This window comes from Bombina bombina, chromosome 1 (assembly GCF_027579735.1).
Source record: "Bombina bombina isolate aBomBom1 chromosome 1, aBomBom1.pri, whole genome shotgun sequence".
Lineage (NCBI taxonomy): Eukaryota > Metazoa > Chordata > Amphibia > Anura > Bombinatoridae > Bombina > Bombina bombina.
The window spans coordinates 867,333,655-867,361,145 of record NC_069499.1 but is presented as its reverse complement, the minus strand read 5'-3'; the positions used below and the strand labels follow the sequence as shown (position 1 = coordinate 867,361,145).

The 27,491-nt window shown below is 37.4% G+C and overlaps 1 protein-coding gene across 3 annotated transcripts in view; it reads left to right on the top strand.

Moving 5' to 3' along the window:
- Positions 1-585: 585 nt before the first annotated feature.
- CYLD (CYLD lysine 63 deubiquitinase) overlaps positions 586-27,491 on the top strand; it is a 467,344-nt gene continuing 440,438 nt past the window's right edge. For all 3 annotated transcript variants that reach the window (XM_053699515.1, XM_053699514.1, XM_053699513.1), the window contains exon 1: positions 586-811. The gene's annotated coding sequence lies outside the window, so the exon portion shown is untranslated. The remainder of the gene's footprint in view (positions 812-27,491) is intronic.

Here is a 27,491-nt window from a genome sequence, read left to right as displayed (position 1 = left end):
AGTACTTTTACAATTTGACTACTGCAAATAAAGTACGCCCACGTTTTGGTCATTTGGACAAAAAATTGCACAGGTAAACAAATTTGCGCAGTGCTAAAAAAAAAGTGACCGAACGTTGCTCAAATTAAAACGCATTAACCTATAGTTAAAATTAGATTAATTGCTGCTAAGCGCTACATGCAATCTACTATTCAACCAAGCTGTCTTTCAACTCCTTGAATAGCAAAGGGAGCAGCAGCCCATTGGGAATAACGTGTATCCAGCATCTGTATGATCATAACACATGATTTTCTATATCGAGATAGATTCGAGAAGATGAATACCAAATATCTTGAGTCATCAACAAGTGTCAAACTGACAGCTATAGCAGCCAATCAGCACATCGTATTTATTGATCATAACCATTCACGGCGCACCAAAACACTATGAACCCGTACTGCGCGTCTCTTTCCAGCCTCCTTCAACCCTGGAAATTCCCCAGCACAAGGTGGAGAGCTTGATTGACGTCTCAGCTAGCCAATGAGCGACCCGAAAGTAGTGGAGTCGTGGCTGCTGATGTTGTTCACAACCGGGTATTGGGTTAGGTTGCACTAATGGGTATGTATAGTGTAGTATGATGTAGTTGTTTATTTATAGCAACATCTTTATTATGAATAAGTAGCGTATTTCCGGGGTGGCGTTATTGAGGAAGGCGAAATCAGGGTCGGAGGGCTCAGGGTTGTTAATTAACTGGTTATGGCGACTTCCTGAATCTGCTTTGGGGAAGCTTGGCCAGTTGCTACTCAGGGGCCAGAATGTCAGGCCTGGAAAGGTGAGTGTGACACTGCTTGTATTTGCATCGTCAGGTTGCAGCAGGTTTAGTGTGATATTTGCAGCACCCAAATTCAGGACATTTTTCTAATAGCAGGGTATATAGTATGTATATGTGCAGTGCCCTAAGCGTTAGGGGATGTGCCATTCATTTTATAGTGGGCTCTGTCATACTGGTAGATATGGCATGGGCACTGCAGTGTATGTTTATGCTGACAAGTGCACTGTATGCAATCCTTACCTGCCAATATACAAGTCTTCAGTATAACTAACGTTATGAAGCCCTTTTTCTGAAATATGTATATAACCCTTAGATATACTAGAGATTCCATCTGTACTTGGCAAGGATGGTGCCTAGGTTTCAACATTATTACATGGATGTTTGTGTATATATCTATGTTACTAATACTTTTTATGATTTGTAAAAACTAATTGCTTTTAGGACACTAATACATCTGATGCCTGTGATGGTAGTCATGATTTATTTATTTTACAATTATGCTTGCTGACAATACTTTCTTGCATAAATGTGTCTGACTAATCTGCCTTTTGCAGTATCATAAATTCATAATATAGCTGTGTAAATAAGTTTAAAGGGACCATATTCAGCATAATATAGATATGTTTGATATGATATGTATAGATATGTTTATAAGGGATCACATGGCAATGTATGGTGAGTTTATGAAAATGACAGTCCCCAGAGTCTTTTGAAATTAAGAATATAGTTGTTTAAAAGTGATGCAGTTAATGATGAAAAGAAAATGCAACATTAGTAAACTTTTAGATTGGTACCCAGAATAGCATCTTTCTCGCACTTGCTTTTCTCTAGTTTGCCCTATTCCATAAGATCAGTAAAAAAATGGATATAAAAGTACATAGTATACTGGTGTTTTTCACTATAAAGTAAAGTGTTTATTTAACTATGTAGTAAAAAATAAATAAAAATGCTTTAGATTTCTTATTCATTGACTGATATGGGTATGCTTGACTGACAGCACCTGTCTAGGCTTTGACATCAGGAAAGGGATCATGAGCAATTAAATTGTTGGAGTAAAAAAAAAAGTCTAGTGGCTTTATATGATGACAGTGTCTTTAAAGTAGTATGCATAATAGTGGTATGTAAGTCTGTTTACTAGATATACAGTACATCTACATGGGCCTTGTCAGTTTATCTTAAAAAAATTGTTGTTCTTATTTAAAGGGACATAACATAAGCTTCCAGCTTGCTCAGTTGCTTCCAGATAGCTATGTGTTTAACCCCCTGCAAAAGGGATTAAACATACAGTTAAAGGGACAATGTACTCTGTTTCCCCCCCATTAACATGTTCCCTGTGATGGAGTGTATCAAATGGTTTACAAATGGCTCATTTTTTATTTTTTTTTGTCATATGAAATATCTGCTTTTGTGTGTAGGAAATGCCGCCTATAATGGTAATTTCATTACTGCTGTAATGGATACAAAAAAACGATGTATACAAGAGGCAGCAGTTGTTAGCATCCACCTTGGGGTGTGGGAAAGGTAGGAACTAAAATTTAATTTTTAATTGTTCTCTGTTGCTCTCTAAGTATTTGGCTTTTTATAAATAGAGATAAGATAAATAAGCCTTTAAGTACTAACAAGATAAGGAGTTTCGTTCACCCTTTAAAGCTCAGCTCATTTTAATGAGTTGAGGTTTCAAAGAGCAAAAACAGATGTTTCATATACAAAAAAATAAACATAAAGAAGCAGTTTCCCATACATTTTATACTCTGCAGCTGGTATAATAAGTCATTGAAAACACATTAAGGGGAAACCAATTTTATAGTACACTGTCACTTTCAATAAAGGATACCAGAAGAACAAAGCATTTCCCCCCATATTCTGTTTATTGTGACGGAGAATTGATAGAGATACATTGTATGACAGTACAAATTATCTAAGTGAAGAGGAGTAGTAGTACACAAATCAACAACATAACAATATTGAGTAATTTTTCAAGATACGCAGATCACAAACAGCAACATTCTCCAAATCTCAATTCCCCCCCCCGTGTTTTTTGTTGTTGTTTTTGTTTGTATTGCAGTTTTTACTGAATGTATAGAGATAATAAACATGAGTAGCTGACATAACCATTTATATGTGTCATAAATACAAATATGAAAGATAACGGATAAAGAACGTGGGAAATCTTGCTCCTTACTTGCCCATAAAGCTCTATCAAAAAACTTTAGCACCTCCTACACTGAATTTGTTCACCCAGTCAAGCCATATTAAAGGGACAGTCAGGTCCAAAAAAAACTTTCATGATTTAAATAGGAAATGTAATTTTAACCGACTTTCCAATTTACTTTTATCACCAATTTTGCTTTGTTCTCTTTGTATTCTTAGTTGAAAGCTAATTCTATGAGGTTCATATGCTAATTTCTTAGACTTTGAAGACTGCCTCTAATCTGAATGCATTTTGACCACTAGAGGGCATTAGTTCATGTGTTTCATATAGATAACATTGAGCTCATGCATGTGAAGTTACCCTGGAGCCTGCACTGATTGACTAAAATGCATGTCTGTCAAAAGAACTGAAAAAAGGAGGCAGTCTGCAGAGGCTTAGATACAAGGTAATCACAGAGGTAAAAAGTATATTTCTATAACAGTATTGGTTATGCAAAACTAGGGAATGGGTAATAAAGGGATTATCTTTCTTTTTAAACAACAACAATTCTGGTGTTGACTGTCCCTTTAATAAAAAAAAAATAAAATAAAAAAAAAAAAATATTATTGATGGCCTGGAAAGAGTATCTGTCCAAATTACATGCTCTAGCTGAATCATGAAAGTTTTTAGTTTTAACTTTCCTACCCCTTTTAACATTCTTTTTTTAGATTTTGTTATATGAGCACCATACCATCCTGGTTAAAAAAAATCACATCATCCACCTGGGTATGAATCCACCACCAGCACCAACTTTATTTAAGCTGGGCTTTAAAATCATTTAGAATCATATTCAGTTTGATCCTATAAAACAATGGTTATTGGTCTTGGTATTAATAAATGGTTGGCAGATGGCTAAAGACACGTGCACACTCCTGAGTTTGCCCAGAATTAATCTATAAAGGGATATGAAACCCAAAATCGTTGTCTCATGATTCAGATAGAGAATACAATTTTATGCAACATTCCAATTTACTTCTATTATCTAATTTGCTTCATTCTCTAGATATCCTTTGTTGAAGAAAGAGCTATGCACATGGGTAAGACGATCACACAAGATATCTTTGCAGCTACCAAACATCAGTGATGGAGCCTATTTAGATATGCTTTTCAACAAAGTATATCAAGAGAATGAAGCAATTAGATAACAGAAGTAATTTGGAAAGTTGTTTAAAATTGCATGCTCTTTCTAAATCATGAAAGAAAAAAAATGGGTTTGATGTCCCTTTAACAAATGATACCAACGAAACTAAGAACAATTGATAATATAAGTAAATAGGAAAGTTGTTTAAATTTGAATGCTTTGTCTGAAATTCCATGACTGTTTAATTTTGCCACTACTACCCCTTTAAGATATAATTAGCTAATATTAAACTTTTTAATTTACTTCTATTATCAATTTTTTCTTCGTTCTCTTGCTATCTTTATTTGAAAAAGAATGCATCTAAGCTAAGGAGCCTGCACATATTTGCTTCAGACTATGGACAGCACTTGTTTATTGGTATCAGCAAGGACAACCCAGGTTGTTCACCAAAATTGGGCCGGCATCTAAACTTACATTCTTGCTTTTTAAATAAACATACCAAGAGAATGAAGACAATTTGATAATATGAGTAAATTAGAAAGTTTCTTAAAATTGCATGCTCTATCTGAATCGCAAAAGAAAATTTTTGGGTTCATTGCCCCTTAAGGGTGAATAGCCCTTAACGTTGCATGTTTATCTGATGACTTTGATGTTTCAATAAAAGTTTTTTATTCACAATCCTGGTGCTGTGGAATACTTTGGACTTTATCATTAATGGGACAGTCTACACCAGAATTTTTATTGGTTAAAAAAAAATAGATAATCCTTTTATTACCCATTCCCCAGTTTTGCATAACCAACATGGTTCTATTAATATACTTTTTACCTCTGTGATTGCCTTGTAGCTAAGCCTCAGCAAACTGCCCCTTTTTTATTTCAGTTATTTTGACAGACCTGCATTTTGCCAATCAGTGCTGACTCCTTTGTAACTCCACGTGCGTGAGCACAATGTTATCTATATGGCAGCCATGAACCAACAGCCTCTGGTTGTGAAAAAAATGACAAAATGTATTCAAATAAGAGGCGGCCTTCAAGGGCTAAGAAATTAGCATATGAGCCTACCTAGGTATAGCTTTCAACAAATAATTAACAAGAGAACAAAGCAAAATTGGTGATAAAGGTAAACTGAAAAGTTGTTTAAAATGACATGCCCTATTTAAATCATGAGTTTATTTTTAATTAGACTGTCCCTTTAAATATTTTTTTATTAAATTATACAATTGATTTGTATTTTGATAGCTTAAAGGGACAGTAAAGTCAAAATTAAATGTTCATAATTCAGATAGAACTTTCCAATTTACTTCTATTATCAATTTTGCTTCGTTTTCTTGGTATCTTTTGTTAAATAGTAATCTTAGGTGAGCTCAGAAGCGGCAGCTGTATTTGCAACAATGTTTATAATGTTATAGATAACAAATGATAACGAGAACTAAGCACAATTGAAAATTGAAGTAAATTGGAAAAGTGTTTTAAATTTCATGCTCTATCTGAATTCTGAACATTTAATTCTGATGATTCTCTGAGACAGTCTGTGATTGAATATTGGTTTACAGGCCCTCACAGCATATGTGTGTATGCTGCTGACAAATGGTAATACACTTTACTACAAGCATTTTTGCTAATGAAAGTATATTGCAAAAATGCTTCTACAGTACAACTCCAAAAATCCGGACAACCTGAGAATCCGGACTCTGGAGTGATTACAACTTCCGGGTGTTGGTTTGTCACTGCGCATGTACAAATTGGCATTCAGAGCTGCAACAAGTGACGGCACACGAAGGCAGTGATAAATCTGAGCTCCACAACTGCGCACTACAGTTTGCCATACATGACCGGTACCTGTGCAGGTATTTACCATCTTTACACTGCACAGTACTGTTCTACCTATATACTGTACTATATTGTACAGTAATGTACTGTACCAATGTTTCCTAAAGTGGATAAGGGTTCTAAACAGAAGCAGAGGAGAAACACTCTGAAATCACTGGGCAAAGCAGAAGCACCATCCACAAGCGGTTCACCGGGCGTAGCAGATGCTAGCGCTCCGTGAACAAGCAGTTCAGCATGTGCCAAAGAAATACCTGTAACGGAAAGGAATGTACATATGCAGGTGCAGTAACTTTATTTTAATAAACAAGGTGATCTGTACAGTATTTATTTATAATAAAAAAACATTAGCACATCTTTTTTATTTACAGGTATTTTATCAGCAATGTCCGAGAATCCGGAAAATCCGAAAATACGGACCAGGCAAATCCCCAAGCAGTCCGGATTTTCGGAGTTGTACTGTATTTTACAATTGAAATGCACCCATGCACATTTCAGTTTTGATTTTTCTATCTCTGATTAATGTGTATGACATTTGGTGCTAATATTTATGACTTGTGTGTTATAAGCTTATGTCTCCAATACAGAAAGATCACCTTTTATTTTTCTGCAGAGGGAGTACACCCAAATGTATTGTTTGCCGACCATACATTTTAGATAGGGAACACCATTATGGGAGAACCCTTTGTGCATGTTGTAACAGTAATACAGCAAAATACATAAATAATATCATATAACTGAATATGTTACACATAATATTAAAGGATCAGTAAATACAGTAGATTTGCATAATTGACAAATGCACAATAAAAAGACAATGCAATAGCACTTTGTCAAAACTTCAAGAGTAGTAGATTTTTTTTGTTCCTGTCAAATTTAAAAGCTATGTCTATTTCCACTCCTCCTGTATCATGTGACAGCCATCAGCCAATCACAAATGCATATACGTTTATTCTGTGATTTTCTTGCACATCCTCAGTAGGAGCTGGTGACTCAAAAAGTGTAAATATAAAAACACTGCACATTTTGTTAATGGAAGTAAATTGGAAAGTTCTTTCAAATTCCATGCTCTATCTGAATCATGAACATTTATTTTTGACTATTTATAATACTGTATTTTTATTCTGTATACTAGTGAAACAACATTAATTTTATAAATGCAAATAAACAAAACAGATGATTATAATTATATTGTTGTTGTTTTTTTCTTTATGTCTCACTGCTACATTTCCATTGGTATCAAGCCTATCTCTTTTATATACAATGCTGCATAGTATGCTAATAAAGGTAATGTATAGGAGAAAAAACGGTATAATATTTTGACCTCTGATTAATAAAGCATAATTGTGCAGTCTGTCTCGACTTGTTCTAAACTATAAAATAACCACCACCCATGTCATATTTAGATCTTAACTCAAGCGTTGCCATTTATATTTCATTACTCAGTGAAATGGGATCTCCAGAAGAAAATAAAATAGACTGTGAATCATTTATGGGATTCCGAGAGCTTTATAGTGATTCTGTGTCTAAAGTCATTGGAAACCAAGTTTTGTTCTCCCTCTTGATTAGGCTTGTTCAGATGATAGTTTATTGCAGATAACTTTCCGTTGCATTAGAGTTCCACTTAGATGAATTGTTTTCCCAGAATATTCTGTGATGTTTTTCACGGTGCTGAATAAGTATGATTTGATGAAACTGCTTAAAGGGACATGATACCCAAACGTTGAAGCACATGAAAGTGATGTAAAAAGCTAACTAGAAAATATCACCTGAACATCTCTATGTAGAAAAGGAAGATATTTTATCTCAAATTTTCTAAGCATTCACATCCCACTGCAAAGAGACTTTAAGCAGCCAGTCAATTTTGCTTATCCCAGGACTTGCTAGGGAGTGCATCTGTGATGTTATTTTTCTATTCAGTTTAAGTAAGTTCTATGAAATGTCATGAGATCACACCAAAGTCAAAGCATTACCTCAGCACTTCTGATGCTGATTTTGCTATCTTTATTTTTTCCAACTTGCAGCTGAAGTATATTTGTTTTAAACCGCACATTTTTCTGGTGAGCTGAAGAAATTTTAAGGTAAAATATCTTCGCTTTTTTAGATATGATGATCGAGTGATATTTTCTTTTTACAGTTATGCTGCATTACTTTCAAGTGATTTAGCACATGGGTATTATATCCCTTTTAAAGGGACACTATACCCAAATTTTCTCTTTAAGGATTCAGATAGAGCATGCAATTTTAAGAAGCTTTCTAATTTACTCCTATTATCAATTTGTCTTTGTTCTCTTGCTATCTATAATATTTATTTAAAAAGCAGGAATGTAAAGCTTAAAGTGATGGTAAACTCTGAAGCATTAAGTCACATATACTGAAAGCTCCTGTGCTAACTAGCATATCGATCTGCTTTTAGTATTAAAAAGTCCAATCTACCTGTAATAATTAAGGGTTTTGTCTGGCTCCGTTAACTGCAGTAATGCAGCCTCTGTCACAGAATCTCTTTGTCTTCCTTGACTGGCAGTTGTTTTAGCCAATCAGAGCCTCACCATGCGCCCCCGTATGAGCCTCACCATGCGCCCCCGTATAAAGTATTGACAGCACGCTCCCGTCCTTGTAACTCTGACTGCAAGAAGAACTGCGCAACTCGCTACGCCGTTTGTGCAATAGAAATCACTGTGTATTGTTTCTGATGCGCAAACAGCGTAGCGAGTTGCGCATGTGCAGTTCTTCTTGCAGTCAGAGTTACAAGCACAGGAGCTTGCTGTCAATACTTTACATGGGGTGCATGGTGAGGCTCTGATTGGCTAAAACAACTGCCAGTCAAGGAAGCCAAAAAAAAGTTCTGTGACAGAGGCTGCATTACAGCAGTTACCGGAGCCGGACAAAACCCTTAATTATTACAGGTAGATTTGACTTTTTAATGCTAAAAGCAGATCGATATGCAGTTAGCACAGGAACTTTTAGTATATGTGACTTTATGCTGCAGAGTTTACCATCACTTTAAGAGCCAGCCCATTTTTGGTTCAGAACCTGGGTTATGCCTGCTTATTGGTTTGCTAAATAAAGCCACTAATAAGCAAGTGCTATCCAGGGTGCTGAGCCTAAAATGGGCTGGCTCCTATGCTTTAAAATCCTGCCTTTTCAAATAAAGATAGCAAGAGAACAAAGACAAATTGATAATAGGAGCAAATTAGAAAGTTGCTTAAATTTTGCATGCTCTATCTGAATCATGAAAGAAAAAAATTGGGTTTAGTATCCATTTAATGGAAATCCTGTTTTGTTTGACCATTTTGCATTTAAGGAATAAGAACCTTGCACATACAAGTGTTTTTTTTTTTTTGTTTTTTTTTTGTTTTTTTTAACTCATGGAGCATTAATGGAGTTTCTTAAATTAGGTTTCTTCATCTTTGATGCCTCCTATATTCTAATGTACTGGTATTCCTGTATCCTTTTCTTTTCAAAAGCAGAGATGTGCAAAAGTATATTTGGAAACGCATAAAAGTGAAAAAAGATAGTACTTTAATTAAAATTTGTCGAGCTCTGTGTTAGAGCATTTTATTATTGCACTATTATTTGCATATGTTTTTTTTTTTTTTTTTTTTTTTATTTAAATCTTTTTTATGAGACATGAAAGCCAAAATTTTCTTTCATTATTCAGATAGAGCATGTTATTTTAAATCAACTTTTATTTAATTCTGTTTCCAAATTTGCTTCAATTTCTTGGTATCCTTTATTAAAAGAGCAGCAATGGTCTATTGGGAACTAGCTAAAAATATCTGGTGAGACAATGACAAGAGGCGCATATATATGCAGCCACCAATCAGCAGCTAGCTCCCAGCAGTGCATTGCTGCTCCCGAGTCTACCTGCATATGCTTTTCTACAAAGGGTAGGAAAAGAACAAAACAAATTATGTAATAGAAAATACAGGTGGCCCTCGTTTTACAACGGTTCAATTTACACCGTTTCAGAATAACAACCATTTTTTTCAGTCATGTGACTGCTATTGAAAAGCATTGAGAAGCAGTGCATTTATTAAAATAGCCAGTAAGTGGAGCTGTCCGCTTGTGTTGCAGCAAAGCCAAGCAAGCTGAAATCAATCAGTGTAACCAGACCTGAGCTATCAAGCAGATTTTAAAGGAACAATATCTTCCTGTCTATAACTCAGTCCGGATTGGAATGCATAGAAAGAACTTTGCAGATAAATGCAAGTGAAGTCTGTGTTTTCTGATTATTTTATTAGGTTTATAATGCTGTTTAGCAAATGTTTTTGTTCATTTAACTTAGTTTAATTTTATATTCTGTGTTGTGTGATTATTTTATTAGATTTATAATGCGGTCTAGCATTTAAAGTCTTCATTCCAAAGCTTTTAAAATAATGTATTAAGTTATACTTATGACAATTTTGAGAGGGGCCTGGAACCTAACTCCCTCACTTCCTATTGACTTACATTATAAACTGGGTTTCAATTTACAGCGGTTTCGATTTACAACCATTCCTTCTGGAACCTAAGCCTGGCATAAACTGAGGGCTACCTGTAGTTTAAAACTACATGCTGTATAATTCCAAGAAAACAAAATCAAATTTATAATCTAAGTTTAAAGAACATGCTCTGTCTGAGGCTTGATAGTTTACATTTTGCTTTCATGTACCTTTTAGATTTAGGAAATAATAGGAGACACTCTCCAAACTCACTCTGTGTAGTACAGTCCATTTTTTTTTATTTTTTTGTTTAAATAAATAGACACAAATAGGCACAAAACATTAAGCAAGAAAAGCCAGTAAAATGGGATATTAAGGTTATTTTATTGTTCTTATTATTGTAAGCAAAACGTGGTTGACGATCGGTCTATAAAGGGGTTAATTCTTTACAATAGTTTTCTCAAATGTCATTGAATTATAATGTCTTACGAGCTCTGAGATGTTCAGTCATGTTTATAATATCTTCAGAAAGAAAATTCTAGAGGAGAGACTTTCCAGGATTTATGTACAATAGACAATAAGAAGTGTATCTATGAAGGTTTGTAGGGGCTGCTGTTTGTATCCATTTTGTAAAACTAAAATGTAATCTTTGCTATATTGGCTGAAGATGGGAGAGGTTGTAATTGTGGTTCCTGATGCAAAGACAAAATGTGCGCTAAAACGGCAACACATCAACCAGTATATATAAAAGTAATTTTATTCTATGTTAAAAGTTAATTGACATAACCTGTTTCAGGTCTATGAATAAGAAACCACCGGTGGTAAAATTAAAATTAGTATATGATACAAAAAATAAACAATTATAAAATGGTATGCAGATACACCTTTTTAAAATAATATCGAAAATCAAACCAGACAGTCTCTCTAGTAACTGTCAATAAGTAAGCCTTGATATTCCACTATTTAAAGGACCAGTTAACACTGCAGTATATTAACAGAAATGTGTACACAATGTAAAAATAAAACTATAGAGTTATAATCCCTGAGAATAATAGTTTTAAAATTATTATAGCTTTCCTTGTCCTCCAATATCACATGGGTGCTTTTGGCTAATGAAAACTGCATATATGTATATGCAGTTTTCCAGCTCCACGCATGCCCTATAGGAATCGGTGACATTGCATGTGGTGTCACTGGCAATCCGTGACCGCGCATCTGTGGTGGAACAGTGCCCATCTAGGCAGAAAAGCGCCTGCGTGCAGGAGGACAAGTGTACACCTGTGGATAACAGATAGTTGACAGTCTCACTTCAAATAGTTGTAAGACAAATAATCCTTATCACCAGTAAGCAAGCGTATCAACCAGACGTTACTTTCTCTGCTACTCTGGAGGACTACCTTCACGTCGGCAGTAGGCCATCAGTAGGACGCTGTTATTAGCCACTTGGTTTGGAATATGCTTACTCCCTTCAAGATTCCAAACCGAGTGGATTATATGGTGATAAGGATTTCTTGTCTTACAGCTATCTTTCTGGAGCGAGACTGTCTCACCTATCCATTATCCACACAGTGATATGGAATGTGCAATATTGAAAGATTGAACTATTAATATTTGATACCTGGTTTAATAAATATTAATTTATTTACATGTTCAATATGATCGTTCTTTCATTGATTGGTAACCTTTTTTTATTTTGTAAATTAATGTTAGTGTTTTTTTAACATTGACACTTGAAAGGATCCCTCTATTTCTTGCTGAGGACAGGTTACAGCGCAAGTGACATAAAAGTGTTTTTCTGACAGCAATAAGCACCTTCAAAATAATATGTAGAGGTGCCGGCTGTGCTGTCCTTTATAGCTTACATTCCTGGAGCTGCAATGGAATGCAGACACGAGCGTGTACAAGTGAGTTCACATCAGCATATTAAAATTTCTGCAACGTGATTGGACTACAAAAAATGTAAATCACGGTGTGATTGCACCTACAAAGGTGGTGAGAGGTCTTGAAAGCTTCCGGGGCTCAACAAAGGAATACATAAATCTGTAAAAAATAAGGTCAATCTTTGTCTGTTTTTAAAAAAATAAATAAATCTATATCTGAGGTTAAATTATAATTTACTTTTTCATTAGTGCCTTTTATATGTATTTGAAAAAAATACTCTTTACTGGTTTTTTAAGATGAAAAGTTCCACTTGTTTATGATGAAATGTCATCCACATTTCATCATAAACAAGTGGAACTTTTGTTGTAAATCCGTCGGTTTATACAACACTGTTAGAACATGTGTGTTTTACTTGCCTCTGTCGATGGTTTAACATCAGTCTAGATTGATGTCCTTTAGTGGCTATTTACAATCTTACCACATTGGTGTTTGCAACAGTGATTGCTTCTCACTCTCCGGTGAGGGTTCCTGGAGCTCTTGCGGACTTTACTGCCAGCGTCCGTCTCACTTGCAGCGGTTCTCCTTCGCTTGTGACTCTTCCGTGTTAGCAGTCACGTGGGTAGGTCCGGCCAATGGAAGGGCTTGTTCAGACGAAAAGTCTAAGTGTACAGGGAGTAGCTGTTCAGGTTGATTTACCTCCTCTTAATCCACAGAGCGCTCCTGTTTAGTTGAAATACTTTTTATTAAGAAGTCGCATTAATAGTATCATGACAGTACATAGAAGTTGTGAGAAACAATAGATTATACAGTCTGTCTTTGTGTTCATATCTTAAACATGTTTCCCATTTACCTTTATATCCCTCCACCCCCTCCCTCTTCCCCCCCTAACAGTAAAACTATTAAACTTTAAATTATAAACCTTTTCTGTAGAGCGGTGTCTTCCATAAAGAAAAAGAAAAATTTTACCCTTCATTCTTAACACATAAAGAAAAAAAAACATCAGATACTTCCTCCCTCTCTCCTTCATGAGTATTTGTCAGCTATAACAGTTTGAGTGACTTCAAGGGTGGAGTGTTATCAGTAAGTCATTCTCCATTTTATCTCTCTTTGTATTGCTTATTGAGGGTCCAATGAAACCATATATTTTGAAAAATGTCCACACTACCCTGCATCCATGCTGCTGACTTACATCTGGTATATGTCCTCAATTTTATCTAGCACCTCTCTCCATTCTGGTGCCCCCACCTTCCACTTTCTAGCAATGCAGGCAGTACACACTATGTTCACCCATTTATTAGAAGCTGAGTTTAGGGAATCCAGATGGATATGTAATAAAGCTTTGCAGCTGACAGTGTGAATGAGTTGCCCAGAATTTTTTTAATCAGTAATGTGAGTTTTTGCCAGATTGGTTTTATTCTTGGGCATTCCCACCACATATGCAAATAAGTGCCCACCATCCCACATCCACGATAGCATAGTCTATTACATTGAGTAGTATAATGTGAGGTCTTCAATGGGGTGAGATACCATCGGTATGCTGTTTTAATTATATTTTCTATCAGGTCTGCCCCAATTAAGCCTCTGCTTGACTCTGAGAATATCTGATTCCACTCATCTTTATCGTGAGTTATATCTAGGTCTTGTTCCCAGTTGGAATAGAGCTTCGGTTTTGTGGTGTTATGTGCACTTTGAATGGCTAGATAGAGGCGTGTGATCATTTTTTTCTGTCTGCCTGGTGTTAAGATAAGTTGCTCTAAGGTTGTGTGCGTTGTATCCTTTGCTCCCTTTCTGTAGTTATGTATTGCATGTGAAATTTGAAGGTAAACAAACCAGTGTAATGGGTCTGGTGAAACCTTATCTCTTATTTGAGTGAAAGTCAATATTTCCCCCTTATCCATAAAGTCTGCTACCCTGTATAACCCCTTATTTTCCCATTTAGTTACTTGTTTTTGGAAAATCTGTTGGTAGTAGTAACCTAATCGGTATGATGGTGGTCTGTGTGGACATTAAGCTTAGTGTTTTGGTTAGAGATTTCCATATAGTCTTGGAATCCTCAGTAACTTTTAATTTAGCACGACAGTGTGGTCCCGTGTTAATCTGCTTCCATAGTATCTCTCCTGGATTGTCTAGCCCCCCTATTTCCGCTTCAACTAGTGGCCAAGTCATATCTCGACAATCTTTATGTAGAAGAGCGCATTGAGCTACTCTGGCCGCATGATAGTAATCCCTAAGGTTGGGAACTCCAATCCCTCCCAACTGTTTATGTAGTTTTAGAGTATGAGCAGCTAACCTAGCTGTTTTATGTCCCCTAATAAATTTCATAAGTTCGCCTTGCATCTCCTCTAGTTCTTTCAGTGGGATTTTGATCGGTAATGCTCGAAATAAGTATAATAACCTGGGTAATATGTTCATTTTTATGGCTGCTAACCGTCCATGCCATGAGAAACTGCCCTTTTTCCATTTAGATATATCTTTCCTTATAGAGTTATATATTGGGGTATAGTTAATTGCATAGAGTTTTTCTATTGAGTCAGTGATATTGATGCCTAGGTATTTGATGTACCCACTTGCCCATTTAAAATCAAAGTTAATCTCTATCAATTTTCTTGTATGGACTGGTAAAGACAAGGGAAGAGCTTCACATTTTTCTGAGTTGATCTTAAAGCCCGATACCCTAGAAAACTCCTCTAATAACTGATAAAGATTGGGTAGGGAGAGCATGGGATTCGTTATTGACAATAAAATATCATCGGCAAACAGTGTTAATTTGTATTCCCTCCTATGTGTTTTGACTCCTAAAATGTTGCCAGAATTCCGAATGCAGGCTGCCAGCGGCTCTACACACAAAGCAAACAGCAGAGGAGACAGAGGGCACCCTTGACGGGTACCATTCAAGATCTTTATAGCTCTCGACTGATAACCCGCCGCTCTAATTGTTGCTGTTGGATAGGAGTAAATGTTTTTGATTGCCTCTAAAAATTTGTTCCCAAATCCCAAATGTTGTAGGACCGCCTGCATGTATCCCCAATCTACCCTGTCGAACGCCTTCTCCGCATCCAAAGACAGGAGCAGAGAAGGCGTTCCTGTGTTTTTCAAGTATTCCACCAGAGCCACCGTTCGCCGAATATTATCAGGTGCTTCCCTCTCTGTGATAAAGCCCACCTGGTCAGGATGGACCAATGTAGGTAATCGTTGTTTAAGCCTGTTCGCCAGGATCTTTGTGAAGATCTTCACATCCTGGTTAATCAGCGAGATTGGTCTATAATTTTGTGCTAAATTAGGGTTTTTCCCTGACTTAGGAATTACAACAATCTTGGCTTGAAGCAACTCCGGTTGAATCTTAGCCCCTCCAAGGATATCATTACAGAATTTGTGTAGGTGGGCAATCAAATCTGTATTGAATAATTTGTAATAATCCCCTGAGTACCCGTCTGGTCCCGCTGCTTTACCCCTTTTAAGTTCTTTGACGGCTAGTGCTACCTCTTGTACTGAGATCCCTGCTTCTAAATGTTTTGCCTCTTCTATATCTAATCTAGGTAGGGAAGCTTTTTCTAGAATTTGTTCCCTTAATTTTGTTATCTATGGGGAGTGATTCACTTTTTTGCCATCATACAGGTCTTCATAATATTTGGCGAATTCTTCTACTATTTCCTGGGGGTGGGAGGTCATTGTGCCATCCCTTTTTTGTAATTGCGCTATTGTGAAAGATTTTGTTTTTTCTCTTAATTTGTTGGCTAGAAACCTATCAGGCTTATTGGCATATAAAAAATAATATGACTTTAGTTTGTGTATGGCCCTCATGGAATTATCAGTCAGTATTTTGGTTAGTTCTTTTCTTTTATTAGTTAGTGTGGTTAAGGTTATTTGGGACAATGTGGCTTGATGCCTTTTTTCGAGAGCTTCTATTTCTTGTTGTAGGGCTTCTACCGCCAGTCTTATTCTCTTTAGGTATAAAGCTTTTTCTTTGATGATCAGCCCCCTAATGTATGGTTTGTGTGCTGCCCATACCATAAGTGGTTTAACTGCGGGGTTAACATTTATCCACCAGTATTCATTAAGACTATTTAAAATTCTATTGTGTATATCTGGATGTTTTAGTAACGAGGGATCATATGTCCATGATCTCTGCCTGTTTACATCTACTATTCCTTTTAAATGAATTTGTATTATAGAGTGGTCCGACCAAACTGCTGTGTGTATGGATGATGAGATTAGATTAGAGTTTGGCTAATATATATATATATATATATAATCCAATTTAGTATATGTTTTATGGGCGTGTGAATAATATGTGTGATCATTCGTCTGGCCGTAAAGAGTCGTCCAAGTGTCTAATAAATTGTGTGTCTCTAATTCTTTAATCTGCTTAGTGATAGAATTAAGCCTTCTCTGCTTATTTGTAAGTTTGACAGTACTGGAGTCTCGAAGTATCTTTAGGCTTACATTAAAATCTCCCGCCACCACCATAATAGATTGTGACCACTGTGTGAGCAAATGAGATATCTTTTTAAAAAAGTCATGTTGTTGTTCATTTGGGGCATAGATGTTGCATAGTGTTATCTGCTTCCCTTGAATAGTCCCCCTAAGTATTAGGTATCTACCCTCCTTATCCCTTATTACCTCGTCTTTAACAAATTGGACCGAATTGTTTATGATAATTGATACCCCCCTCTTTTTACTCTCAGTTGAAGCATGGTAATGTTGGATAAAGTGTTTGTCCCAATATTTATGGCACTGGCCGTGTGTGAAGTGTGTTTCCTGTAAGAATTGAATTTTAGCCTTCATGTTGCTATACTGGGTAAGTGCGGTTTTCCTCTTTACATTTGTATTTAGGCCTCTGACATTGTGAGAAATTATTTGTAGCCTAGATTCCATTTAGGATCTTTTCTCTCCCCCCCCTCCGCACATACCTTCCTTGAAGAAACTTATATTGGCATCTCTTTGGACCAATTGTAGTATGGAGATACCTTTTTGACCACCGCTCTTCGGAACTTAAACTAAAAACATAAAAACACATATTAAAATTAAACATTATGCATGAAACAAAAATTAACTTTGAAGTACTAAAATAATACATTCTGTCTAACTATGTTCACTCTGGAATCTGCCCAGATGTGCATTTCTAAAGTATCTTCTAGCATATGGAGAACAGCAAGTACATAGATACCCCTCAAAGGTAGCACTGTCTAAGTCCTGTGCCTCCCTAACTAACCTCTAAGAGACTTATATATTCTACAGCCTATTATTCTTCACATATCTTTACAATAATCTCTCCATTAATAAGCTTTAGTGGATTTGTTTTAATGTCTTGAACATAAGTCCATTGACTATATATAAGTCACTATTCCCGTTAAGGGGAGAGATGACTATGCTGCAATAAAAAAGACTGTTACCGTCCTTCAGTGACCTGAAAGTTACTCAAGTTTTCTGTTTCTTCCTAGAGATTTTCGTCCAGCGCCCCTGTTGGAAAGGACCTTTGGAAAGCTGAGGGCGAATTCTGGAGTTTTCTTGAGAGTTTTCTGGAAATTCTGGACAGTCCAGTTTCAAGATTTGACAAAGACCTGGGATGTCTTGTTTTTATTTAATGGTATATGTGTTGCCTTCATGAAGCACCAGCAGGGCAAAGGGGAACCCCCATCTATAGGTGGTTTGGTTTTTTCGTAAAAGTTGTGTTAGCGGGCGAAGAGCAAATCTTTTCTGTAAAGTTTTACATAGATCCTGGTAGAATTGGATAATTTAGCCTTTGAACTTGAAGGTTGGGTTCTTCCTAGCTGCCATCATAACTTCTTCCTTTTCCTGGAACCGAAAAAAAAATTACTATTACATCTCTTGGGGGATCTGTATCTTTAGGCTTCGCTCTTAGAGCTCTATGAGCCCTTTCCAGCTGAAATTTCCCCTCTGCTTGTGACCCTGTAACGGTTTGGAATAATTGAAGGAGATAATCGTCTAGGGCTGCTGCATTAGTTGTTTCTGGGATTCCTTTCAGACGAATATTACACCTCCTACTCCTATTTTCAAGATCCTCTAGTTTATCATTAATGTCCTTTAATTCTTGTTGGTGGTCGGACAGCTGTTTGATGTTTGTAACCTCTTCCTCCATTGCTTCTTCCTTTTCTTCTACCATTTCTAGTCGTGTCCCCAATTCTGAGATATCTTGTCTAATTTCTGTGAGGCTATTTGTAACCGTACTTTGAAGTGTGTCCATTTTTCCCCACATTTTGTCAAAAATAGATGTTATATCTTGTTTGGATACTAGATTCTGAATGTCAGATTTTGTAATGTGGAGATCGCAGTTTCCTGTAGAGTTATTGTCGATTTCTTCTTCTGCCTCCACCTCATTCACATCTTCACCCCTCTCCAACATCTTATCTCCTTTCTGGGGTTTAAAGAAAATGCTATCTGCAGCTGGTTTGCTGGTGGTCCCTGACTTATTCTGCCTTCTGATTGACATGTTATAAAAGGCAAGGTGTCACAAACTAATGTCTCTGACTCTTCCTGTAAAAACAATACAGCTGTCTCTGTAACAGTGTAGGATTAATTTAGCGCCAAAAATCTTAGCTGCGCGCGCTCAGCAGATCAAATTGACAGTCAGAACTGTAACAAGATTCAGTAAATGTGTGTGGGTCAATTTTTCTTTCTTTTTGATTCCCCCTGCCTTATTTCAACTGCGTATGTGACATGTTAATCACTTTTATTTCTGGAGCTGTTTGATTTCGGTCACTCTTGCAAATTCAAGGCGTTTTGCTAGTTACTGTGTTGATCTTCAGTGCATATATTGATTGATTGCCTATATTTGCAGACATATATTGCAGCCTTTTTACAATTTTCCCAGGTCCTGTCAGCTGTAATTTGTGTCTGTCATTGTCCGATTGTTCTTACCGTTGCTTCCTCAGCATGGCTGGCGAGACTGGCGAGACATGTGGTTCATCTTATCCTTTATGTGTAGCACTTATGTGTCGTGTTGCTCTCCAGCATACTTCATCATCTGGCTCTGTGTTTGTTCTTATTCAACTCTCTTCGGAGCTCTCCGGGTCTTGTCAGTGTTAGTGTCAGGCTGCCGATGTCTGTTTTCAGAACTGAGTAGGCCTCCACTCTTCCGGTTAACACCGTCACTGTGTTCTCTCCAAAAAAAGATAATGCCGCCCCAACTTAGCTAAGGGGAATCTGTGGGGACATCTGTGTGTGCTTAACCGGCACTATACAAGCTTAAACATGCTATTACTCCAACTTTTTGCTGAAATGCACACGGAGCTGACAGATTATGCGTCCTCCATGCTGTCTGTCCCGGCTCCGCCCCAGAGCGCTCCTGTTTAAAGGTGGGAGCTATGTGTCCAGGTTCAACGTCTATGCGTTTCAGCCTCTTAAAGGCCTTTATCAAGATGACCTGGTCACTTCACTGGATTCCTTTTTTATAGAGGATTTTCCTCTTTGTGGGAGTGGTCACATCAGGTTTACTTTGTAGAAATTTCACTATTCTGGTGTAAGGGTATCTTCAGTTCTATCCATTGCTGCCTCATACATTGTAGGGGCATTTAGTTTATGTTTTGAAATATAATTCATAGTATCCTCTTTTTATATATTTTGCAAAATGTTAATAAAGGCTAATCATTTTAGCTATACTTTTTTTCAGCAGAGATATCTGCATATGAACTAACTAGAATTAAACAGTATACATTCCAACAAGAATAATATAAGAATAAGTGTGAATATAAACCAGCCAATTTTAGGCCAATAATTCCAATTAGGTTTATGCACATAAAATATCTCCGGAGCCACATTTTAATAGAGATACCTGTAAATAAACTAGCAAGAATGAAAAAATAAATTAAAAATAAATATATATATATATATATATTTTTTATCGAGAAATAGATACGGGAGAGAAGCAAATGCTATATATATAGGCTAGTGTACAAGGTTACCTCAAATCGGTCCTTGTTTAATTTATAAATACTTATGGTGCAGGCCCTTACATAGTATTATAATATGTAATATAACAAGAGAACTCATCCTGGAAAGTAACCAGGTTGAAAAAAAGACAGGGAAACAGCACTCCTTTGAAAACAATCAACATTTACTAGCACAATTTATATACATAAGTAGTAGAGGAGATGGCATTCTGGAGTCCTGCCTCCACCCTTGCACCGCAAGGATAGGAAAAATACACTGTGTGTGAAGTACAAAATCGGTTTGCAACAGTAATATTCATCAAAAGGAAACAAATACTATGGGACCTTTCGAGTCCAATAGACAGAACCTGACCGGTCAGGGGATGTGCGGAGCAAGTTGCCAAATAAAAATACAGCACAATACAAAGCTGACTTTAAGTAAAGCCTGTCACACTTCCTACACCCGGCTGCTCACAGCACCTCTGTGAAGAGGTAGTTGCTGGGCAGGTGAAAGCGTAAAAAGGGATCTAAGAAAGTGATGACAGCTTTATTACATGCGGGATATATTAGTCAAACGTACCTTGCAATCTGTACATTGAAGAAATTATATTCAGAGGGGAAGTGTATACCAGAGATCAACTACACCCTGCTGCATCCGACACCTCACTCAGGAGGTATAGCAGTCGGGCAGGTAGAGTAATGGGATCTAAGTGATCAAGTGGAGACACGCCCTCAGGATATGTACAAAAATAGATAAACAAGACATTTCAATCTTCATGTATGGATAACATGTTTTGCAGACAAGGTATTAATAAGCACATTTAAGCAGACAGCGTAATAGCATGCTATGCAGGGAAGCAGATGAGTGTGTTAGTATTAAGCATGTATCTGTCCATTTGTTATTCGATAAACTGTGATCCTAGTAAGTTCCTAGAAAAAGCTGCGCCCCCTCTCGACAGAGTGGCGTTTGCCAAGTGCGAAATTCATGCACATATGCCAGGGCTGATTAATGCGGTTAGCGGCAAGGAATCTAGTAACAATATGGAACCATACGACCTGATAGCTTCAGTGACAAATCGGCCGTGCCGAATAGCTGTGAGTCAATGACCATGGAAGCCAAAAGATGCCGAGTATAGGTCCTGACTTTGCTTTAAATGTGCCTGGTAGAAAACCGCAGGACTTGTTTGCAGGTTCTTTGCTTTGAGATCCTCATACGCACATCACGTGATCCGGTCGGCTGGACCTATGCCGACGCGCGTTTCACCCGTGCGTCCAAATTGCTTAACGGGCTTCGTCAGGGCGTGATATCCAGGGTGCACCTGTCACCCTATTTATACGCAGTATCGTTATGCGCCTCTACTGACGGGTGAAAATATTGCAGGTATATACAAAGTATCAACAATTAGAAAAAAGACACAAAGTGTCGATATTCAAACAAAAAGTATTAAAGGGACATATCCTACTTTACATTGCATGTTTTAAGAAATGTAAAAGAGAAAAATATAAATATATTAATGTTGCAAACATCTATTGATTTATGATTAACCGAATTTATCTAGCTATAATACAAGACGCAAGAGAATGTATCCAATTATAAAAAGCAGGCCATATCCAATTTATCATTGAGGCCTGCAGGAAGCTGTGTACCCAAAACTGAGATCCACCTGCATTCCTTTTGGAGGAGAATTTTGTCGTTATCCCCCCCTCTATTATTGGTTATACCCCTATCTATACCGATAAAGGAGAGAGAGTCAGGATTACTGTCATGCATGTGTTCGTAATGTTTAGCAACATTACTTTTCTGGTTCTTATATTTCACATCGTCCCGGTGCTCTGTTATCCGGTCTTTTATGGCCCTTCTCGTTTTTCCCACGTAATAACGCGGACAGCTACATGAAAGAAGGTAGATAACCCCTTCCGTGTTGCAGTTCACAAAGTGTTTAAGAGTATATGTTTTTCCTGTGTGTGTTGCAAATTGTTTGGTTTTAACCATATACTTGCATGCAACACATTTACCACAGGGGTGGTTGCCATAGGATCTATGTTTGGACAGCCAGTTCTGTTGTTTAGGAGTCGACAAATATTGGCTCCTCACCAATTTGTCTTTTAGATTCGGTGCCCTTTTGGCTGTGATGTTTGGAAAATCCCCAACATCACGTGAAACAGCTTCATCACTAATCAAAGTGTGCCAATTGTGTGCCAAGATCTGTTTTAATGATGTCCAGTGGCAGTTATACTCAGTCACCAATCTAATTTTTGATTCACCAGTCTTGTCTTTGGGTACCAGAAGGCTATCTCTATTCAGATGAGCCGCACCGGTTAGGGCCTGTTTCACTATCCTCTTTGAATATCCCCTATTCAAAAACCTTTTTTCCATCTCAGCCGCATGTTGATAGTACTTCCCTTTTGTGGAACAATTTCGGCATAGCCTAAGAAATTGGCCCTTGGGGATGCCTCTTTTCAGGTGACTAGGGTGATGACTGGAAGCGTGAAGAAGGCTATTGGTGGCCGTACTTTTGCGATAGTTTTCTGTCATTAAACAGCCATCTTTAATCTTCACATTTATATCCAAAAAGGATATTTCTTCCTTACTAAACTGTAAGGTAAGTGAGATATTGCTCTTGTTCATATTTAAAGAATTCACAAATTCTTTCAGGTTCTGCTCCGAGCCTTCCCAGACGAGGAAAACATCATCCACATATCGTAGCCATATGTGAATGTTCTCGTCGAAGAGGGGATTCTGGTACACTTCTTCCATTTCCCAGATTAGATGGAGACACGCATAGGTGGGAGCACATGTTGCTCCCATTGCTGTGCCCTGTTGCTGGGAATATATCTTGTTGTCAAACATGAATACGTTGTTTGTAAGTGTAAATTTTAGCAGTTCAATCACAAAGTCAGTGTGTTGCACCGCGCTCATGCCTCTCGTCGATAGGAAATGCTTGCAGGCCCTGAGTCCTACTTCGTGTGGGATTGATGAATACAATCCCTCCACGTCAAGGGTGACAAGGATGGCATTCTCAGGGATCACCAGCCTGTCGATCTTTCGTAGGAAATCCGAGGTATCCATGATGTAAGATGGTAGGGTTATGAGGAAGGGTCTAAGAAAGGAGTCCACGTAGTTGCCCAGATTCTCAGTAAGGCTGCCTATACCTGCCACAATTGGTCTACCTGGTGGATGGTTGGCATTCTTGTGGATCTTCGGGATACAGTAAAATACAGGCATCACCGGATGTTCTGGATATAAGTACTTAAATTCAGTAGATGTTATAATATCCTTACTCTTTGCTTCTTTCAAAATATTGAAAAGTGCAAATTGTAGTGCAGGGATAGGGTTAAACGTTAAACTCTTGTAAAATGTTTTGTCCAAGAGTTGGCGTTTAACCTCCAGAGTATACATGTTTTCGTCCCAGAGAACCAAGTTGCCACCCTTATCCGCGGGTTTTATTACAAAGCCCTTGGCATTCATTAGCTGATTTAGTGCCTTTCTTTCAGATTTTGTTAGATTGTCATTGACCAATCCAGTAAAGGGTAGTTCTAAGATTTGTTTTTCAACCTCTCTGACGAAAATATTCACAGCTGGTACCATAGATAGCTGTGGCATGTATTTGGATTTTGCCTTAAAATTAGAGTGAAACCTCTTATACTGGATGGAATCTTCCATCTGCGAGGGGACATATTGACTGCCTTCACTATCTGCCAAAAGACTCTGAAGGTTTAATATGCTGGATGTGTCTTCTCTATTTAGAGCAACATCCTCCACCAGGTGTCTGCTTTTGCCTTTCATGATTTGCGATAGTACAACCTGACGTGCAAATAGGTGTAGGTCTTTAATGAATTTAAACTTATTAAGTGAATTAGTAGGACAAAAGGTTAGTCCTTTTTTTAAAACCTCTATGTGCATGAGATTCAATTTGAAGGAGGACAGATTGATTATCTGGAGACCCTCTTCAAAATTATTCAATATCCCCTTCGACCCCGGAAACCTCGCGATCTGCCCCGAGGGTAGTTCGCTTGGTTCTGGTCGTAACTCCGTTGCCGACGTTGTCTGGAGGGATACCTCCTCTCTTCTAAGTGTGTACCTACTGTCTTCCCTCCTCCTTTTTCTTCCCCCTCTCCTCCTTCTCCTAAAAAAGACTGTGAGTTCCTACGGGTAGGTCTTCGGTGCTCAGATTCTATATCTGACCCATCAGTACCCGAGTCGTAGGAACTTCTTTGTGGTAGATAATTATAAACTTTTTTGTTTTTATAATCATCATTATCTCGCGAAAATTTCCTACCTTTTCTTAATTTAATATCATTTTGTAACCTTGATATTTGTTCTTTTATCTCCTCATTTAATTTTGCAAAGTTTGTATTGCTTGAAAAAGTATTAACCAGTTTAAGTGATTCCTCGGCCTGAGTAATGGTCTTTTCAAGTCTTTCTTTATTACGAGTAACCATTTTTTTCATCAAAATGATGGAACAGTCTGAGAGGCTGGAATTCCAACCTTCCATAAACTCTTCACCTCCCTCGTCTTCCCTCAGATTAGTCCCAGGGTCCAGTCGAAGACGTAAACCCCTCGGGATGATGTTCATTTTAATGTAATTCTCAAGGCTTGATGTCTCAGCCCTGAGTTTTACTTGTTTTACAAGTTGTTTTTTATAGCTCTTAAAAGCACCATAAATGTTAACTGGTGTATTACTGCTAGTATCCTGACTCTCTTCCAGATTGGATACAGATAGGGAAGCTGTAAGTTCAGCCTCCCAATTTTCATCTGAAAATGTGAATGCCATTCTAATTGCGTCTTGTACAGTAAAGCTTATGCCAAAAACTCACGGCTCAAAGCAGGAGGCAAGGTATCCAGAATGCTTAAATTACTCCTAAATTCTTCCAGGGCAATGTATGATAGACCTGGTTAATTAGCTAGGGGATCTATCTCACCGGAGACCAGGGAAACAAGGTATCAACCTAAGTAGCCTGGTATAAATGTAAAGATTATCGAGAAATAGATACGGGAGAGAAGCAAATGCTATATATATAGGCTAGTGTACAAGGTTACCTCAAATCGGTCCTTGTTTAATTTATAAATACTTATGGTGCAGGCCCTTACATAGTATTATAATATGTAATATAACAAGAGAACTCATCCAGGAAAGTAACCAGGTTGAAAAAAAGACAGGGAAACAGCACTCCTTTGAAAACAATCAACATTTACTAGCACAATTTATATACATAAGTAGTAGAGGAGATGGCATTCTGGAGTCCTGCCTCCACCCTTGCACCGCAAGGATAGGAAAAATACACTGTGTGTGAAGTACAAAATCGGTTTGCAACAGTAATATTCATCAAAAGGAAACAAATACTATGGGACCTTTCGAGTCCAATAGACAGAACCTGACCGGTCAGGGGATGTGCGGAGCAAGTTGCCAAATAAAAATACAGCACAATACAAAGCTGACTTTAAGTAAAGCCTGTCACACTTCCTACACCCGGCTGCTCACAGCACCTCTGTGAAGAGGTAGTTGCTGGGCAGGTGAAAGCGTAAAAAGGGATCTAAGAAAGTGATGACAGCTTTATTACATGCGGGATATATTAGTCAAACGTACCTTGCAATCTGTACATTGAAGAAATTATATTCAGAGGGGAAGTGTATACCAGAGATCAACTACACCCTGCTGCATCCGACACCTCACTCAGGAGGTATAGCAGTCGGGCAGGTAGAGTAATGGGATCTAAGTGATCAAGTGGAGACACGCCCTCAGGATATGTACAAAAATAGATAAACAAGACATTTCAATCTTCATGTATGGATAACATGTTTTGCAGACAAGGTATTAATAAGCACATTTAAGCAGACAGCGTAATAGCATGCTATGCAGGGAAGCAGATGAGTGTGTTAGTATTAAGCATGTATCTGTCCATTTGTTATTCGATAAACTGTGATCCTAGTAAGTTCCTAGAAAAAGCTGCGCCCCCTCTCGACAGAGTGGCGTTTGCCAAGTGCGAAATTCATGCACATATGCCAGGGCTGATTAATGCGGTTAGCGGCAAGGAATCTAGTAACAATATGGAACCATACGACCTGATAGCTTCAGTGACAAATCGGCCGTGCCGAATAGCTGTGAGTCAATGACCATGGAAGCCAAAAGATGCCGAGTATAGGTCCTGACTTTGCTTTAAATGTGCCTGGTAGAAAACCGCAGGACTTGTTTGCAGGTTCTTTGCTTTGAGATCCTCATACGCACATCACGTGATCCGGTCGGCTGGACCTATGCCGACGCGCGTTTCACCCGTGCGTCCAAATTGCTTAACGGGCTTCGTCAGGGCGTGATATCCAGGGTGCACCTATATATATAATCTACACCAATTTTAGGCCAATATTTCAAACAACATTTGTGCACATATAACATTTCAGATGAGTACCATCTTCTTTTTTTAATAACATTCTCTATTTATTTAATTTAGAGTCTATATATTAAGTTGGAAAGAGACAATTTGTTCAGATATATAGTGGATGTGCCCTAAGGTCTAAGCTGCTAGTCTTACTATCTAATTAAACGGGTTAAGGTCTAGCTCTGCATTTAAACCTACAGGAGTGAGACTGCCAAATTCAAAAATGAGATTTGCTTCTTGATATAGTAGTTTCTTCTTGTAGTCTCCCTCTCTCCAGTCTTTCCTACTTTTTTTTTTTTTTATCCCCCCGAAAATGGAAGCCTGACAAATCACTATTGTGTTCTTCTTTAAAGTGTTTAAAAAGATGTTCCTTAAAGCCATGTTTGATTATATGCATGTGTTATTTTATTCTTCACTTTTTAAGGTTGTCAGTTTTTTTATATATATATATAATGTCAGGGGACAAAGTAAAAGAACACCCAAATAGATTATATTTTTTAATGTGAGTGCAGTGTCTATTCAAAATTGTTTTCATGCATTTATGTTGTTCACTATATTTGGTTATAAATGGTATGAATAATTTTTCTATTTCTTTTCTAGGTTTGTGGGTCATGAGATTGTTTGTTTGTTTTTTCTATTCATGGTCTTAATTTGATCAATCAATTCATTTAAGTGAATTTCATCATACCCTCTTTCTAGGAATTTTTCCTTTAAAGAGCCATGAAACCCCAATTTTTTTTTCAGGATTTAGAAAGAGTATGCAATTTTTAAACAGTTTTCTAATTTACTTCTAATATCTAATTTGCTTTATTCTCTTTATATCCTTTGCTGAAAAGCATATCTAGATAGGCTCAGTAGCTGCTGATTGGTAGCGGCACATAGATGCCTTGTGTGATTGGCTCACCCATGTGCATCGCTATTTCTTCAACAAAGGATATCTAAAGAATGAAGCAATTTAGATAATAGAAGTAAATTGGATTGCTGTTTAAAATTGTATTCTCTTCTCTACTT